The 16,284-nt window shown below is 51.0% G+C and overlaps 1 long non-coding RNA gene across 3 annotated transcripts in view; it reads right to left on the reverse strand.

Moving 5' to 3' along the window:
* The window catches only part of LOC308594007, a 56,426-nt gene that overhangs the window by 9,041 nt on the left and 31,101 nt on the right, over window positions 1–16,284 (reverse strand). For 2 of the 3 annotated variants that reach the window (XR_014011214.1, XR_014011215.1), the window contains exon 2: window positions 564–715. This is a non-coding gene — a long non-coding RNA (uncharacterized lncRNA). Of the gene's footprint in view, window positions 1–563; window positions 716–1,664; window positions 2,060–16,284 lie in introns of those variants that run through there. The other variant, XR_014011216.1, reaches the window with a different exon arrangement.

Raw genomic sequence — 16,284 nt, forward strand, 5'->3', positions numbered from 1 at the left:
CCGCATCTGGCCCCTGGGCCTTAGGTTGCCTAGGTAAAGGTAAAGGGACCCCTGACCATTAGGCCCAGTTGTGACCGACTCTGGGGTTGCGGCGCTCATCTCGCTTCATTGGCTGAGGGAGCCGGCGTACAGCTTCCGGGTCATGTGGCCAGCATGACTAAGCCGCTTCTGGCGAACCAGAGCAGCACACGGAAACGCCGTTTACCCTCCCGCCAGAGCGGTACCTATTTATCTACTTGCACTTTGACGTGCTTTTGAACTGCTAGGTTGGCAGGAGCAGGGACCAAGCAACGGGAGCTCACCCCGTCGCAGGGATTCGAACCACCGACCTTCTGATCGGCAAGTCCTAGGCTCTGTGGTTGCTTACCCCTGCCCTATATCTTGTGACTGATTACGCAGGGAAGAGCTTACCTGCCTCCCTATTTTATTCAGGTGGCACCCCTGATGGAGATAGATGGTTCTGGGAGCCATTGACTAGGACTGGAACTTCCGCAGGTCTTGCACTGACCCAGGAATTATATGCAGCACACGGAGTCAGGCTGGCAACAGCATCCATTTGATACCTGCTGAGAGTTGGTTTTGTGAAGTCCTCTGTAGTTTCACATTAGTTCTCTGGAATACTGGCTCTTCTTGACAACTTCACCATGCCCCGAAGCCCAAGGAAGCTTTGTCACAATAAACCCGGTTCAGTTTTCCTTCGACATCCTCATTTGATCTGTGAGGCAAAAGAGGAGGAGCATTAGAAAGCCACCTGAATTTGCAAAGGATGCTAAACAGGATGCTGCAAACAGCATTTAGAACAAAAAGGAGAGAGGGAGATAAATTTAAAGGACGCAGCACTGTGCTGACCTAGCAAACACAGGTCACCTCTGGGAAGGAAATAGCAAATGAGATGAATTCTAGGAAAGTGTGATATTGTCCATCTGGAGAATAATTTGCAGAGAGAGAGAGAGAGACGTTTGCATCCTTCTCTGGCTTCCCTCCGCTTTCCTAATTCATTCACCCTCCCTATTCACTCTTAATCAGATGTAAGAGTTTGATTTGTGTTGGCATCTAGCAAACCAAACAGAAAAAGATTTGAAAACGTAAGAAACTTGTTCCTTTTAAGAACCTTGTTCCTCCTCAACTGTTATTAATGAATTTACTTATTTAAAATGGATTTACTTATTTAAAAGGTCTTAAATTATATATTTATCAGTTATGTTTTGATGACTACAGCCATACCTCGGGATAAATGTGCTTCAAGTTAAGTATTTTCGGGTTGCGCTCCGCGGCGACCCAGAAGTAACCAAGTGTGGTACTTCCGGGTTTCGCCGTGCGCACATGCGCAGACGGTCAAACTGATGTCACGCGCATGCACGGAAGCGGCAAAACGTGACCCACACACGCGCAGATGCGGGTTGCATTCATTTCAGGATGCGAACGGGGCTCCGGAACGGATCCCTTTCGCATCCCAAGGCACCACTGTATTTTAGAAGCTATTTTGTAAAGTACGGCTCTTGTGAAGTGGCTGGTGAATGTGTTAAACTGGTGGGGGTCCCTACTTCCTCCGCTTGCCAACCCCCAACCCCCTGCCTCCCCCAGGGTTTCCTTCTCCAGGACCACAATCTCCTTTCCCCCAAAATGGATGTTTCTTTTCAGGACGACATCTTCTCTTCTCCTACCTCCTTTTCCCTCCCCAGGACCACCACGGATTCTTTCTTCCTCAGCTTCCAAACTCACAAGCAGGTCCCATTCCTGAGACCACCTTGTTTCCTATCCACAGCTGCTCCCCAGGATGATGATGTCACCCTTCCTCGGAGCCTCTCCTTCCCACGTTTTCTCCTGAGAAGCCCCATTCAGGTTCTGACTTGATTCTGAAAAGGTCACTCCGTGGGCCTCTTCTGCCGCCTAGTGGTCCAGACTGTTATCACAGCACGATGACGAACTTCAGTAAACGCAGTATAAAGAGGGAGAGATAAATATCATAGGAATACAGCCCAGCAATGAAAACAGAACAGCAGGGAGAGACAGATAGTGCCACCGGTCAGAACTAAAACTAGAAAGCTTGAGTGAATAAAAAAAAGAAGGTCTTCACCTGGTGCTGAAATGGTAACAGAGCTTCTGACAGGCTAGCCTTCTGCTGAGAGCATTCCTGAGATAGTGTGCCACAACTTAAATCGTTTTATCACTTGCCTCACTTCATGGTCCTATGATCAGGTAATGGAATGACCCCAAGAAAAACCTCTGAGGAGCACCTTAATACCTGGGCAGGCATGTGTAGAAGGAGACAGTCCTTCAAAAATCCTGATTCCACACCATTTAAAGGTCAAAGTCAGCACAATGAATTAGGCCTGGAAATGGACTGCGAGCCACTGCAGCTATTTTAAAACTGGCAAGATATATCCAGGTCAAATTAATAACCTAGCTGTCATACTTTGCACTAACTGTAGCCTCTGAATTGTAGTTTCTTTAAAGATGGCCCCACAAGCATTGCAATACAGTCATACCTCATGTTACGTCCGCTTCATGTTACGTTCTTTCAGGTTACGTCCCGCAGCGACCCGGAAGTACCGGAAAGGGTTATTTCAGAGTTTTGCCACTCGCACATGCGCAGAAGTGGCAAATAACAACCTGCTCGTGCGCAGACATGCCGCTGCGGGTTGCACTCTTTTCATGTTATGAACGGGCCTCCGGAACGGATCCCGTTCGCAACCAGAGGTACCACTGTATTACAAATGGTATATTACCATAATATGATAAACTATGTCTCAAGCTGCCTCTGACTCTCTAGGAGAAACCACAAGGGACACACCTGCCTCAGTCGGTGAAGGGTGCTTCAGTCCACTGAGGCCATTCGGATCAAGCTAAGGTTGGCTCTAACCACATCGCCAGGATGAAGAAATGGTCCATGCACCTGCAGAAGAGCAAAACGCCATCCTCCAAGTCAGATGAACCACCAACCAACATCTTGTCAACTTGTCAAGACATAAAAGGTAAAGGGATCCCTGACCATTAGGTCCAGTCGTGGCCGACTCTGGGGTTGCGACGCTCATCCCGCTTTATTGGCCAAGGGAGCCAGTGTACAGCTTCCGGGTCATGTGGTCAGCATGACTAAGCCGCTTCTGGCGAACCAGAGCAGTGCATGGAAACGCCGTTTACCTTCCCGCTGGAGCGGTACTTATTTATCTACTTGCACTTTGATGTGCTTTCAAACTGCTAGGTTGGCAGGAGCAGGGACCGAGCAATGGGAGCTCACCCCGTCACGGGGATTCGAACCGCCGACCTTCTGACCGGCAAGTCCTAGGCTCTGTGGTTTAACCCACAGCGCCACCCGCGTCCCATTGTCAAGACATAGCTTTATGCAGAGGCATTACAGGGATACAGCTTCACCTGGGTTTAAACAAAAGGGGAAAGGATTTGTGCATCCTCAACTAAAACCTAATGATACCTCAACTCAAACATCTGGAGGACCACAGTGGTTGTAGATGTTGAACAGCAAGGGGGACAAAGCAGAGCTGTGCTACACAGCATCACTGCCATGGACAAGAGCAGCAGTCTCCCACTCAGGGATCTTGACCCAAAAAAATATATTTATGAACAGAATAATACTGAAAATCCAAGTGTGTGGGTGTGTTTGTTTTCTTTCTTTAATTTATTCTTTTGATTAGGTTCAACTAACGATCTAAGTGCTTGCGTAGACTGGTGTGACTTTCTTAAGGAACAGCCTCACGACTCTCTTTAGAAAGGTATTTATTACCTCTGATTGGCTCATGAAAAGGTTAAATGATGTCTTTGCACAGCGGAGAGAGACCTTCTTTCAGAGTCTCACATTCCTCCAACACATTAGTTATCCACAACCAGTGTGTTGCTACTTACCTAAAAGATTTGTGGCATGGACCTATGGGTAAAAATTGGCATAACATTTTCTAATCTACCTGTGCAGATGAAAACTTGGAAAACATTTACATGAACTTTTGTGCCTGTCTGAAGAATCACTGTGTCGTCTGATATGTTCACCCACAACTTAACAGCTTCCCCAACCCACAACACACTTGGCCATCATTCAAGGTGCCCCAGAGCATCAGTTATTTAGGACCCTGCGTGTCAAAGGAAGAAGCCATGGTGGCTTTTCATGATGGTCCTAGCATTTTCAGGGCAGTTGGAGACTATGCAATTTTAAAATGCTATAGGAGATAAAGGATATGAAATGTCAATGCATGCACCAATATTGTCCTTGGCTGGCTGGCATTCCCATCTCACAGGGCAGGTGATTATACGTATTGCATGCAATGCAGGCAGAGGCCTTCTAGCCTCCTGGAGTTCAGGAGCTTCATCTGCATAACAAAAGACAGAAAGGATTAAAAAACCCACCAATGTCATTCTTCGTAGTTGGCAGACAGCCAGTGGCGCAGCGTGGGTTGTCAGTGTTATGTAGTGTAGTTTCACCCTGGGCCAACAGGGGGATATTGTATATAGTTTTCACTCAGGTCTGTAGATAGTTTTCACTCAGGTCCGCGGCAGTTAGTTTAGGCGGGAACTCTGAGCTATTGTGGTTACAATGTTGACAGCCGGCTGCCTATAAATACAGGCCGGCTGAGCTGTTCGCAGTCAGTTCTATTCCAGCTTGTCTTAATAAAGAGCTACTTGAAGAAATCGCTGTGCCGGCTGCTATGTCAACCCACTACTTAATACTGGCGACGAAGGTGGGATTGGATGGACATCAGAGCACAGCCAGATGCGGCCAGCCTCTGAACTGAGCTGAATCACAGAGCGAAATCACTGAGCGAAATCACTGAGCGAAATCACTGGGCAGAACCAATTCAGAGCTGACTGTTCTGGCTAGAGCACTGTGTTCCATCCATCGCCCTTCACGCCGGCATCGGAATCATGGCTTCACTTGTGCCTCTACCGCCGTTTGCGCCAGCCTCTGAGTCATGGGACTCCTACCTCGCTCGGTTCGACTGCTACCTCCAAGCCAACGAGCTGACAGCAGTATCAGTGGATCGGAAGCGGGGCCTATTTCTCAGCCTCTGTGGGCCTGAGGTGTTTGAGACGGCCCGAGCATTGGTTGCGCCTGAAGCAGTCCAGGCAACACCATGGGACACGATCCAAGAGAAGCTCCGCAACCACTACGCGCCAAAGCCGTCCAAGATTGCTGCCCGCCATGCATTCTACCACCGGAACCAGGCAGAGGGGGAGTCAATCAACAACTACGCCACCGCCCTGCGACAGGCTGCAATGCACTGTGAGTTCCGAGATTTAGACGATGCCCTGATGGATCGAATCGTCTGCGGAGTCCGGGACATCCATCTGCAACGGCGTCTCCTAGCCAAGCCAGACCTCACGCTACAGAAAGCCATTGAGGAGGCTGTGGCCTCAGAAGCTGCTGAACGCTCCGCCCAGGAGATCCGCAAGTCCAGCAGCCCGCGTCTTGCTAGGGGGCCAGTTCCGGTGCATCATGAAGAGGCCAGCAGTGATGAGGCATCCTCCAGTGAAGACGATGACGTGCATCAGACAAAGCGGGAGCGCCGGAAGCTCCAACAGAAGTCCAAGGGCCAACCAGAATGTGCTGGCTGCGGAGGCGACCATTCCCGTGCCAAGTGTCGATTCAGAGACGCCATCTGTAGGAGGTGTTCCAGAAGGGGCCACATCGCTAAGGTCTGCCGATCGGCTCCATCTGACACCCCCCCTTCATCGACTCGCAAGTTCAAGTCTTCACTCCAGTCCGCCAAGGAAAGTTGTTTCGCTCTCACCAACTGCCGCTGCCCATCTGGAACCACGATTGGCCAAACCGACTCGTCTACGCGACGAAAGCTGAACGTCACGGTGCTCATTGAAGGAGCTCCATGTGACATGGAGATCGACACCGGGTCTGCCCTGTCCGTCGTGTCATGGAGCACCATCAAAAGACTGGTACCCAGAGTATCCAAAAGGCAACTCGACTCTCATCGCGTACACCTGAGAGACTACCAGGGAAACGACATTCCCGTGGTAGGCGTTGGCCGGTTCCGGATCGCCTTCAAGGATTTTTCGGGCCTGCTCCGGTTGGTGGTGGTCGAAGGTCAGTGGCCAAGCCTCCTAGGGCTAGACTGGTTTGATGCCCTCGGCCTGGAAGTCACCGGCATCAACTGCATCTCTAACGCAGAGACTGAGGGTCTGGTCAAAGACTTTGCCGAGGTTTTTGACGGCACCTTGGGACAATATACTGGTACGCCCATCTCCTTTAGCCTTGATCCACAAGTCGCCCCCATCAAGCTCAAGCCACGCCGGGTTCCCTTTGCTCTCAAGGCTAAGGTGGACGAACAACTGGACAAACTGATCGCCCAAGGAGTTTTGGAGCCCGTTGACCACGCAAAGTGGGAAACCCCCATCGTCACACCTGTCAAGCCAGATGGGTCGGTGAGAATCTGCGCTGACTACAAGTGCACAATCAACAAGGCACTTCAGCAGCACGCTTATCCGGTTCCTGTTGTCCAACACCTGCTGCATTCCCTGGGTGAGGGTAAGGTCTTCGCTAAGCTGGACCTTGCCCAAGCCTATCAACAACTGCCAGTCAATGATGCCACTGCTGAAGCCCAGACGATCGTCACCCACCGGGGGGCATTCCGTTGCCGCCGGTTGCAGTTCGGGGTGAGTGTGGCTCCTGGCATCTTCCAAAGCCTTATGGAGCGTCTCCTGCAAGGGCTTCCGGGCGTGGTACCATATTTTGATGACGTCTTGGTGTCTGCAGAATCACACCAGCAGCTGTTCGAGCGCCTCCGTGCCGTGCTGACCAGGTTCCAGGAGGCCGGGCTCAAGGTAAAGAGGGAGAAGTGCCTGATTGCCGTTCCACAGGTAGAGTTCCTGGGCTATCTTATCGATGCCTCCGGCCTTCATCCAACCACATCCAAGATCCGCGCTATCCAGCAGGCCCCCACCCCAAAGGACAAAACGGAGTTGCAGGCATTCCTGGGGCTGCTGAACTTTTATAACATGTTCCTGCCCCACAAAGCCACTGTGGCTGAGCCTCTTCACCGACTCCTTAGCACTAAGACGCCTTGGGCCTGGGGTCATCGAGAGACGGCGGCCTTCAACGCGGTCAAGGCTCTCCTTTCTTCAGACAGTGTGCTGGTACAGTACAGTGAATCCAGGCCGCTGGTCCTTGCCTGCGACGCCTCACCTTTTGGCATCGGTGCTGTCCTTAGTCACCGTTTCCCAGATGGAAGAGAAGCACCGCTCGCCTACTTTTCCAGGACACTATCTCCGGCGGAACGGAATTACAGCCAGCTCGACAAGGAGGCATTGGCACTTGTGGCTGGAGTGAAGAGGTTCCATGAATACCTCTATGGCAGGACTTTTGACCTCATCACTGACCACAAGCCACTCCTGGGCCTCCTCGCCGGTGATCGTCCAACTCCACCGGTCCTCTCACCACGCATGCTGCGATGGACTGTTTTCCTGGCTGCCTACCACTACCGGCTCATCCATCGCCCGGGGAAATCGATGGGCCATGCCGACGCCCTCAGCCGTTGCCCTCTTCCGGCATTTGTGGAAGACCCGGCCCCAGCTTCATCGCTCCTTCTGATTGAGGATCTTCCAGCAGCGCCTGTATCGGCTGCCACTGTGGCCTCCGCGTCTGCCCAGGATCGCACCATCAGCCGGGTGCTCAACTGGGTGTGGAGGGGGTGGCCACAAGGGCCTGTTGCATCGGAGTTCCAGCCCTTCACAACCAGACAACATGAACTCTCAGCTCATCGCGGCTGTCTGCTGTGGGGAGACCGCGTCGTGATTCCCCAGGGACTCCGTCAGCGCGTCCTGGAGGCTCTGCACGTTGGCCACCCGGGAATTGTCAAAATGAAGGCGTTGGCTCGGTGTTACGTCTGGTGGCCTAATATGGACGATGCCATCACTGCCTGGGTATCCGCCTGTCAAGCGTGCCAAGAGTCGAGGCCTGCACCACCGGCAGCTAAGGGACACACCTGGGAGACGCCAAAGACACCCTGGTCGAGGGTGCACATCGATCTGGCTGGCCCCTTTCACGGCCGGACCTTTATGGTAGTGGTGGACGCCTATTCCAAATGGCTGGAGGTCGCTCTGATGCCCTCCACCACTACCGAAGCTGTCATCCGGGTGCTGCGAGGCCTGTTTGCAACGCATGGGTGTCCTGATGTCCTTGTCTCTGACAACGGACCGCAGTTCACGTCAGGCACGTTTGAGCGGTATCTTTTGGGACTGGGCATCCGCCATGCCCTAACGGCACCTTTTCATCCATCCAGCAACGGGCAAGCGGAAAGAATGGTGCGCTCGACAAAAGAGGCACTGGCGCGCCTGGACCGGGGAGACTGGCATGAGCGGGTCGCCGAATACTTGTTCGTGCAGCACATCACTCCTCATGCGGCCACAGGGAGGAGTCCTGCTGAACTGCTTATGGGCCGCCGCCTCAGGTCACCGCTCGACCGGCTACACCCAGACTTTGCCGTGGCTGAACCCCCAGGCTGTGCCAACGCACCACGGTCATTTGTCCCAGGAAACCAGGTCTTTGCCCGGAACTATGTGGGGGACATTCCTTGGGTGCCAGCCACAGTAGTGGGAGTCACTGGACCTCGCTCGTACCAGGTGGCACTCGAAGACGGACGTTTGTGGCGACGGCACATAGACCAGCTTAGGCGCAGGGTTGGCGACTTAGACACTACCGAGGTGCCCCCAACTGCGCTTGCGGCTCCAGAAGAGACACGTACAGATGGCGAGGCCCCACCTACACCTCCCTCGCAAACTGCCAGCGTGGAGCCGAACCAAGCCGTCTCAGAACAGACTCAGACCACTCCACTTGCGGAGGCTCCACCCACAGCAGCGGATCCAGGGGAGTTGGGTCCAATGCCACCTAGGGTCGCACCACAGCCTCCGCGAGAACTGTGTGGCCCTCCGGACTTGGCTACCAGCCCCCGGCGGTCTGGCAGAGTTTCCAAGCGCCCAACTCATTTAAAGGACTACGTTGTTGGACAGGTATCACTGTTGGTCTAAGTATGGGAAATGTAACCGATATGCTTTTGTGCCTAATTGAACCATTACGCGTAGTGCTGTATATAAGGAAACCATTATGATTGTAACTAACGCCTTATCTCGGTGGGGAGGGGTGTTATGTAGTGTAGTTTCACCCTGGGCCAACAGGGGGATATTGTATATAGTTTTCACTCAGGTCTGTAGATAGTTTTCACTCAGGTCCGCGGCAGTTAGTTTAGGCGGGAACTCTGAGCTATTGTGGTTACAATGTTGACAGCCGGCTGCCTATAAATACAGGCCGGCTGAGCTGTTCGCAGTCAGTTCTATTCCAGCTTGTCTTAATAAAGAGCTACTTGAAGAAATCGCTGTGCCGGCTGCTATGTCAACCCACTACTTAATAGTCAGCACCCGGGGCAAGGCAAGTAATTTGCGCCCCCTAACCCGTGGATTTGCGCCCCCTAACCCTAACCCCCAGATGTTGCGCCCGGTGCGGCCGGCCCCCCTGCACCCCCCACGCTATGCCACTGCAGACAGCCAATCCCTGCTGAGATAGGGCCAGTGTTGTGATTCGCTAATTTCAAGGTGACCTATTGCAGGTGAGATGTGTGTTTTGCCTGGGCCGGCTTAAGGTATATAAAGTGGGCCAAGTGCCCCTGTTTGTCAGTCTTGTTCTTCTTGCTCCTGATGTTCCAATAAATCCTACTCTTTCCAGTCATCTCCTTGGTCCACTGATTCCTTCGTTCACCAAAATGAACTCGTAATAGAGTTCCATTAAATGAGCGGAATAATTAGCATCCCAATTTTGCTGCCCACAAAGAATGGAGAATTTTGGAAAGCCGTTTTAGCTCAGCCCATGAGGAATCGAGCTCCTTGCCACTGGCATGCTTCTGTGTCTCCAGAGAGCAACCTGCAGGCAAAGGCTCCTGCACCCGTTCACAACCTTTCGATAACCCTCATCGAAAGACAGAAAAACCGCTCCGGCTTCTAGGTCTCCCTCCCTGCTGCTGTGCTTGTGTGTGGTGAAGCCCATAGCCGTGGGGCTGCTCTGAGTGCCAGCGCCAGAGTGTGTTAGGAAGCTTGTGAAACAATAACAACGGCTTGCCCGGTGATGGGGCGAGGGAAGGAGGGGGGGAAGGCGGATATTGCTCATTATCAGGCCTCCCTGCCTGGCCTAATTGCTTGCTCGAGCTGAAACAATTGTGTTAGATGCTGCTTTGCCTAATTATTGTGAAGCTAACAATCACTGGTAAGGGAGACCCAGCGCAGCACGAGGAAGCCAAGGTGTACGCGGGGAGGTGCGTGCTTGCTGGGCACTTAAGGGATGTGATGCTAAAGCTCTGAGTTAGAAGAGAGAGAGAAAACATGACCTGAAATTGGTTGAGCAGGTCTTCTGTCTGTCTGTCTCTCTCCCACCCACCCATTTCCTCTGCCAGCTCCATGGAGAAAAATAACAACAGATCTAGTGCCATAGCAGTAGATTTAATCTGCACCTGGAACTCCAGCAAATGTAAGCTCTTAGGGAAAGAAAAATGGGCACCACAACAGGATGATATTATTATTTATTATTATTGATCCCCATCCATAGCATTAGGTTGAGGCAGAGTTTGCAACGGACACCGCCACAAAGTGCTGCCTCCCACCGCAACTCACATGTGCACACATCAACCACAGGGTGCAGTATACAGGGCATGCAGTTCTCTGTACTAAATCAGGCAGCTGCAGCTCTCTATAGGTAGAACAGATGCTTACCCAACTAATTGCCAGCAGGGACCCCGCCATTCTTTGCAGGCTGCAAAGGCATCTAGTTGTTACACTGTGGAACAAAAAGCCTGCCAGCCTGTCTATTACGTACAGAATTTGCTCCATGTCATTTGGTGTTTTCTGCTCTACTAATTTTTTGTCCCTTCCTGATTTGTGGCTTCTTTAATCCCACACACATTTTAAAGATCCAGCTACCCAGCGTAGCAGTTTTGGAAAGTTAAGAGGCATTGAAAGGATAAATATACGTTCCAGCTATGAGGAGCTGGAGCTGGAAACTAGGACTTTGCACTGACTTCAGAACTGAATGTGAATTTAGGTTCAGCACTTTTTGTTTTGATTCGCTTCGTTTTCTGGGCAGTAGAGTGGGCACTGGTTCAATACATCTTACCCACTAAATCGGATCTAAACGGATACGAGGAAAATCTGAAGAGAGATTTTGCTTAACCAAGCTCCAGTTCAGAGGATAAGATTGCATTTTCACAGGCCACAGTTGTAGAACAGCAAGAAAAGCTCCCAGACCTGAGGTAATTAATCAGTATGTAATACGGTTGAAATAAATCTGGAGCTAAAATGTGGATGAGCAGTAACCACACCCTAACTGCTGCTGCTGGCAGTGAATAAGAGAATGTTTACTCCTGAGTAATAAATAATAATAATAAATTTTATTTATACCGCGCCCTCCCCAGCCAAGGCCAGGCTCAGGGCGGCTAACAAGCAATAATAAAAACAAGTTGAATGAATACAACTTAAAAACAAGATTAAAATACAGCATTGAAACATTGAAACATTAAAATGCAGCCTCATCACAGGAGGAGAAAGGGAAAAAGAGAGGGAGGGAGGGAATCAAATTGACTCCAAGCCAAAGGCCAGGCAGAACAACTCTGTCTTACAGGCCCTGCGGAAAGAAATCAGATCCTGCAGGGCCCTGGTCTCATGAGACAGAGGATTCCACCAGGCTGGAGCCAGTGCTGAAAAGGCCCTGGCTCTGGTTGAGGCAAATCTAACTTCCTTAGGGCCCGGGACCCCTAGGATGTTGCTATTTATGGAACTTAAGGTCCTAAGTAGGGCATATCGGGAGAGGTACAAGGGTCCTAGGCCGTGAAGGGCTTTAAAGGTCAAAAGCAGCACCTTAAATCTGACCCTGTACTCCACCGGGAGCCAGTGCAGCTGGTAAAGCACTGGGTGAATATGCTCCCATGGCAGGGACCCCATGAGGAGCCTTGCTGCAGCATTCTGCACCCGCTGGAGTTTCAGGGACAGCTTCAAGGGCAGCCCCACGTAGAGCGAATTACAGTAGTCAAGCCTGGAGGTGACCTTCGCATGGATCACTGTGGCCAGGTCGGGGCGGGAAAGGTAAGGGACCAACTGCTTGATGCGGTGAAGGTGGAAAAATGTCGACTTGGCTGTTGCTGTAACCTGTGCCTTCTTGGAAAGGGAGGAGTCAAGGATTACACCCAAACTCTTAACAGAAGGCAATGGCACTAATTGGGCCCCCGCAAGAGAAGGGAGTTGCTCCCTCATCCCATGCCATCCCAACCCAGCCATAGGACCTCTGTCTTCGAAGGATTTAGTTTCAATCGGCTCCCACGAAACCATCCAGCCACAGCTTCCAAGCATCTGGTCAGTGTGTCCGGGGCTGAGTTGGTGTGGCCATCCATCAGCAGATAGAGCTGAGTGTCATCAGCGTATTGGTGACAGCCCAGCCCAAAGCTCCGGACAAGCTGGGCAAGGGGGCGCATAAAGATGTTAAAAAGCAACGGGGAGAGGATTGTGCCCTGCGGCACTCCACACACCAAGGAGTGGCACGGCGACATCTCCCTCCCTAGCGCCACCCTCTGTCCCCGACCAGAGATAAAAGAGCACAGCCAGTTACGGACTATGCCCTGTATCCCCACGTCGGCGAGGCGGTGGTCCAGAAGATCATGATCGACCATGCTGCTGGCAAATCTAAAAGAATCAGCAGTCCTGACCCGCCTCGATCCAGTTGTCTACGGAGATCATCTGTTAGGGCAACCAAAGCCGTCTCGGTCCCGAAACTAGGACGGAACCCAGACTGAAATGGATCTAAAGCTGATGTTTCCTCCAGAAACCTACCAAACTGTTCAGCAACCGCTCTCTCAATTACCTTACCCTAATATGGAAGATTTGAAACTGGGCGGTAATTGGATAGGTCTAAAGGATCTAGTGAAGTTTTCTTTAAGAGCGGACACACCACTGCTTCCTTCAGTTCCCCTGGGAATGTCCCCGTGCCAAGGGACAAATTGATAATTTCAACCAGGAGGGTCCGTGCGACATCTGGACACGCCCTAATCAGCAAAAACGGGCACGGATTGAGGAGGCAGGTGGTGGGCCTACCAGCTTGGAGGAATCTATCCACATCAGCAGGGAGTATCTGATCGAAATGGTCCAACACTGGACCCGAAGACATTCGAGGGGCCTCCAGTTCAGTCACTGTATCTAAATTGGCAGGGAGGTCACGGCAGAGCAACAGGACTTTTTCCGCAAAAAGCTCGCGAATGCCTCACAGCTGTGGGTCGAATTTGTGCTTAAATTTGGTTGTCCTCCTAAGGAGTAGACCCTTATTCACAAATAGACCCCCTTATAAGTTCTGCCTGGACACTGAGGTCCAGCACCGAGGGCCTTCTGGTGGTTCCCTCGCTGCGAGAAGCCAAGTTACAGGGAACCAGACAGAGGGCCTTCTCGATAGTGGCACCAGCCCTGTAGAACGCCTTCCCACCAGATGTCAAAGACAAAAACAACTACCAGACTTTTAGAAGACATCTGAAGGCAGCCCTGTTTAGGGACGCTTTTAATGTTTAATAGGTTATTGCATTTTAGTGTTCTGTTGGAAGCTGCCCAGAGTGGCTGGGGAAACACAGCCAGATGGGCGGGGTATAAATAACAAATATTATTATTATTATTATTATTATTATTATTATTATTATTACTATTATTATTATTATTATTACTATTATTATTATTATTATTATTATTATTATTATTATTATTGATGGCTGAGGGGGGTGGGGCACTACACTTTTTCTTCTCACATTCCCAGGAGTTCTTCATCAGATATCAGTCCGCAAGGTGCCCCCAAGGGGAACCTCAGCGCTCCATTCAGGGGTCCCTGTCTGCTCCTCAGCCTGTGTGGTGTCTAGTTCATCCTCTGAGGAGTCCATGCCTGAGCTGGGCATGACAACTGCACAGGAGAGACTGTGTGGTAGAACTGTTAGACCTCATGCCCCTATGTCAAAATAATAATAATAATAATAATAATAATAATAATAATAATAATAATAATAATTTATTTATACCCTGCCCATCTGGCTGGGTTTCCCCAGCCACTCTGGGCGGCTTCCAAAAGAATATTAAAATACTGTGATACATCAAACATTAAAAGCTTCCCTAAACAGGGCTGCCTTCAGATGTCTTCTAAAAGTCTGGTAGTTGTTGTTCTCTTTGACATCTGTTGGGAGGGCGTTCCACAGGGCGGGCGCCACTACTGAGAAGGCCCTCTGCCTGGTTCCCTGTAACTTGGCTTCTCGCAGTGAGGGGAACCACCAGAAGGCCCTCGGTGATGGACCTTAGTGTCCGGGTAGAACGATAGAGGTGGAGACTCTCCTTCAGGTATACTGGACCGAGGCCGTTTAGGGCTTTAAAGGTCAGCACCAACACTTTCAATTGTGCTCGGAAACGTACTGGGAGCCAATGTAGGTCTTTCAAGACCGGTGTTATATGGTCTCCTCGGCCGCTCCCAATCACCAGTCTGGCTGCTGCATTCTGGATTAGTTGTAGTTTCCGGGTCACCTTCAAAGGTAGCCCCACGTAGAGCGCATTGCAGTAGTCTGAGCGGGAGATAACCAGAGCATGCACCACTCTGGCGAGACAGTCCTCGGGCAGATAGGGTCTCAGCCTACGTACCAGATGGAGCTGGTACACAGCTGCCCTGGAAACGGATTTAACCTGTGCCTCCATGGACAGCTGTGAGTCCAAAAAGTAAGTCCACTGTGGCTATTTTAGTTTTGCAATGCAAGTCAATCGGATTTCCTGAGATTTGGAAAATCTGGGTAGGATTGGACCAGGTCTAAATCGGTCTGGACCAGGCTGGGCCTGATCCGGATTTACAAATCGGAGCCACGAATTGAATCTGCTGGAATCTGAGCACAGCCCCAATATTTACTTACATTCACTACTTTGTGTGCTATGTCATATGACCAGAAAGCCTGCCGAAATCTGACAGAATTAATAGCAGAGAGCTTGAGACTTTTGAGAAGGAAAAGATATTAACAAGTTAATCATCTCTCTTCAAATTAGTCCAGAGGGAGCACATTCGAGCTCCTCATAAAGCACCGGAAAGGAAGAAAACTGACAGAGGGAAGCTGTTTGTATAAGAGCAATCTTACCACCCAAATACAAAATACAAATACAAAAAGCAGTTGCACTGCATATATAATGGTGGGAGAGGGAGATGAGAGAGAGGAGGGCAAAATTGCCTTGGCACTAATGACAAAAACCTCACCAATTAGCTCAGAGTTCCTTCACTGGCATCTCATGGGACTCCCAGCCCCATTTCTCAAAAACTCCCTGTTGGTGGAAGCCAAATCCTCACTCTGGGCTGGCTGAGTGAAAGGAAGGAGGGCTTCTAAATGTGCATCTAGTTAGTTCTTGCATCACAGGTAAGTACCTGAAGAGGGAACGTCCTGCAGAGGGGAGTGGGGAGAGGAAGCCAGTGGGGGTCTTGAGGCAGAAGAGGAAGTGGGGCATCCTGCCAGCAGTGGCGGAGGAAGCTGCTCGGGCCCCTGGGGAACCAGTTACAGGGAACCAGGCACAGGGCCTTCTTGGTAGTGGCACCCGTCCTGTGGAACACCCTCCCACCAGATGTCAAAGAGAAAAACAACTACCAGACTTTTAGAAGAAATCTGAAGGCAGCCCTCTTTAGGGAAGCTTTTAATGTTTAACAGAGCATTGTATTTTAATACAATGGTACCTCAGGGACGTGGGTGGCGCTGTGGGTAAAACTTCAGCGCCTAGGACTTGCCGATCGCATGATCGGCGGTTCAAATCCCCGCGTTTCCGTCGTTCGGTCCCAGCTCCTGCCCACCTAGCAGTTCGAAAGCACCCTTAAGTGCAAGTAGATAAATAGGTACCGCTTTATAGCGGGAAGGTAAACGGCGTTTCCGTGCGCTGCGCTGGTGCTGGCTCGCCAGAGCAGCTTTGTCACGCTGGCCACGTGACCCGGAAGTGTCTTCGGACAGCGCTGGCCCCCGGCCTCTTAAGCGAGATGAGCGCACAACCCTAGAGTCGGACACGACTGGCCCGTACGGGCAGGGGTACCTTTACCTTTACCTCAGTTACAGATGCTTCAGGTTACAGATGCTTCAGGTTACAGACTCCGCTAGCCCAGAAATAGTACCTCGGGTTAAGAACTCTGCTTCAGGATGAGAACAGAAATTGTGTGGCGGCAGCAGAGCAGCAGCGGGAGGCCCCATTAGCTAAAGCTAAAGTGGTACCTCAGGTTAAGAACAGTATCAGGTTAAGAACGGACCTCTGGAACGAATTAAG

This window comes from Podarcis bocagei (genome assembly GCF_964188305.1).
Source record: "Podarcis bocagei genome assembly, chromosome: 8".
NCBI classification, from domain to species: Eukaryota; Metazoa; Chordata; class Lepidosauria; order Squamata; family Lacertidae; genus Podarcis; species Podarcis bocagei.